Source organism: Pyxicephalus adspersus, chromosome 7 (assembly GCF_032062135.1).
Source record: "Pyxicephalus adspersus chromosome 7, UCB_Pads_2.0, whole genome shotgun sequence".
Classification (NCBI taxonomy): Eukaryota; Metazoa; Chordata; class Amphibia; order Anura; family Pyxicephalidae; genus Pyxicephalus; species Pyxicephalus adspersus.
The window spans coordinates 61312909-61316069 of record NC_092864.1 but is presented as its reverse complement, the minus strand read 5'-3'; the positions used below and the strand labels follow the sequence as shown (position 1 = coordinate 61316069).

Below are 3161 nucleotides of genomic sequence, written 5' to 3'. Positions count from 1 at the left end.
GCAAGAAGTTCTGCTTTGGCATAATGTGGGCAGTCTGCCTTCCCTGAAATGACAGTAAGTAAAGTTCAATAGTTGCATAAACATAGTACACATGAACATATGTAAGACTTCAGGAAACCCATGCAGCACATGAAGAGTATAGTTTATACATAACTGTGCAGCCATATGTAGTACCTGTTACCAAGAAACATCTCAGATCATCACACGATTGTCATGTATTTGTACACAAAATAAATGGTACCAGCTAGTCACAGCGGTTCTGGCAGATTTTCAGTTGTGCTATGAAACATTTTAGTATGCCCTCAAGGGTGGCCAAGGCAAACATTTATGACATGAGGTAATAAAATGTGGACATAAAATCCCACCTTGAACAATACAGGACCAGGCAGGTCATTATTGCAGAAATGGATAGGTGATATGCTTTCTGCAATAATCCGTCTTACCTGTCTGAATGTCAAAAAAAGCTGAGCTGTGCATGCGTAGCTTTATAGTACACTCAGGCATAGGGAGGTGGAAAGTGTGCTGCTATTGTGAGAGGGGCCCGGACCCTCCTCAGCCAACAGGGGCCCAGAGTCAGTCCTACACAGGGGCCACGATGTCTGTCACTGACTTTAGTAGATTTTACCACACATGGTAGAAAAAAGAAGAGGATATTCCATAAGGGAGACTGTAAAGTCAGATCAATCTGAGGTGTGCCCAGTCTATGACGTAAAGGTAAATTGGAAGAGAAGAGGAAAAGCAGGCTGTTTTAATGGCACTCTATTTTTTTCTTTTTAAAAGCATGTATTTATTTATTTCCAATAGTCATAAACTCAAGAATGAAACATACGTCAGCTTTTGAAGGTACTGACTGGACTTAATTTGCTATTAGTAATCCTAATTAAAGTCCAGTCAGTACCTTCCAAAGCTGACATATGTTTCATTGTAACAACTATTGTATGCACTGTTGCACACTGTTGAATTTTATTGAGTTTATGACTATTGGATTAAATAAATACATGCTTTTAACAGGGAAAAAATGCCATTAAAACAACCTTCTCTTTCTCTTCTCTTCCAATTTACCATTCCCACACATGGGACAAACATCTGATGGCATTTACTTGCTTTGTGAATTGTGTGATCGGTATGGATGTGGATTTTGGTGCAGAATTTACAACCACCAGATAAAGTGATATACCTACCTACCCCGCTTTCAATAATCTGAAATTTTTTATTATTTAAATAAAGTTTTTAAGATAGAGTTGTCACATGTTGGTATTGATTGGGGGGCAGCAACAAGACTGGTCAGAGTTCAGCAATGAGAGTGGGTCGTGCAGACGGCATGAGATATTTGTATATATGTGTATATATAATATATATATATCTCATATACACTATATGACCGGTCACTGTAATGACCATAAATGTCCATAGACACACATTATAATACACAATATTATAAGGTGAGCAGAGCGCCCCCTGCTGGCCACTTACACTAATTACTACTTATCCAGCTATTTTCTAATGTAGAAGCTGCAAAAATAAAGTCAGAAATATTATAAAATATGTTAGCAAAAGCAACAAAAATAAATATCGGTAGATCTTTACCTGCGAGAACAAACTTCGCCATGACATCAGCTACACAGCACACCAGAAAAGCACGCTTTGTTGTTGCCAGGCAACACTACACAGAACACCCAGGGGCGGGATTATCATGACGTGCCTTATGCTGTTCTTGCAAGAGTTGACCTCTAGGGGTCGTTGTTACTGCACCTTCCATTCAGAGTTTTCGCAACGCCATGTAGTATTTTAGGTCATCGGGGCTTGCCGTAAGCATTGGTGACGTCACGTAATGGTGGCGTCCTGGTGATGGTCACGCTGTTCTTACGTGGTGTCTGATCAAGGTGAGTGTGATACATTTGTATTTACGTGACAGCAGTCATTATTACCTAATAAAAGGCTCACTGCAGCACTGTAACATGACACGAGCCCAGGCTCATTGCGGGATAGTGTTTGTTATTTAAAGGGTTCTTGTATTTATGACAAATGAATGAAAATACATATTTGCTGTCATTGCATTCTGGTGGGTTTCTTGGGTTCTCTTACAAAGCAGTCCTGGAAGAAGGCAGCGTATACATTTTGCTGCAGGAAATGAAGGAGCTCTGTATACCCAGCACCGATCAGTTCTGTGGAGAACAGAGAACTAGCAGCACCCCGATATGCTCCCCTCCCTTCATTTGTATTGCAGTCATTCACATCTCGTCATACATAGATCTGTCCTAATGGATCCATAAATGTCAGTACACGTCAGTCATTTGTATCAAGTGAGAATCCTCTGATGTCAGGGACATTAGACTATGACTGATCACGTCAATAATAGTAATACAGAGACAGCAGACGTTCACTTTAAAGCCCAGATTCTTTTGAACTGCTAAAAAAAGGAATTCACCACCCCACATCAGCTTCAAATCTTTTCTGTTATGGCTGATTAGCATCCATTCTAACAGGCAGCTTAAGAACTTTCAGATATTTAAAATAATAAACAGGATTTAAAAAGTGCAAACATACATATGTACGTTAAATAGGGGGTGCAAATGACAGACAACTAACAGTGACACAGGAGGAGGAGGAGAGGACCCTGCCCTAAAGAGCTTACAATCTTTATTGCTCCTCCCTCCATGCCTTCTTCACAATGGGCCGCTAGGTATGTAAGGGACAGGAGGTATTGGCAGAGCTTTACCTTCTACTATAGCCGGTCCCCAGGCACAAATGTATCAGTATATTCCTCAATATTCACAAAGGATTTAAATTCAATCACCTGTCCCTTCTGCACTAAAAGACCACCTGATCACACTTGTTTAATTGTAGAGTTTAGTTGAAGTTAGGCTGTACCCTGTCACAGAGCCCTACCTCTGTCCATCTACTGCTAAAACCTCTGTGCCAATATTTTACAGCTGAGTGAGGAGGTGGGATTTCATCTTGACGTGCAGGTAATACACAGGTACCATGTCTGTATTTTAAGCCAGTGATCTTTACCAGCTTTAAAGAACTCTTCTTCCCCATGATAAAGCAATATTTCCCACACTGATTAGGGGCACTATTCTTTCTACTGACATTAGTAAGCTCTGTTCCTCCCACTGATCCCAACCAGCGGTCGCCATTCCTCCCACTGATCCCAACCA

At 40.7% G+C, this 3161-nt stretch overlaps 1 protein-coding gene across 1 annotated transcript in view; it reads left to right on the top strand.

The window, feature by feature from the left end:
- Nucleotides 1–1764: 1764 nt before the first annotated feature.
- Nucleotides 1765–3161, top strand: part of FASTKD2 (FAST kinase domains 2) — a gene marked incomplete in the record, with an annotated part of 19635 nt that continues 18238 nt past the window's right edge. The window contains 1 exon segment of the mRNA XM_072418702.1: nucleotides 1765–1883.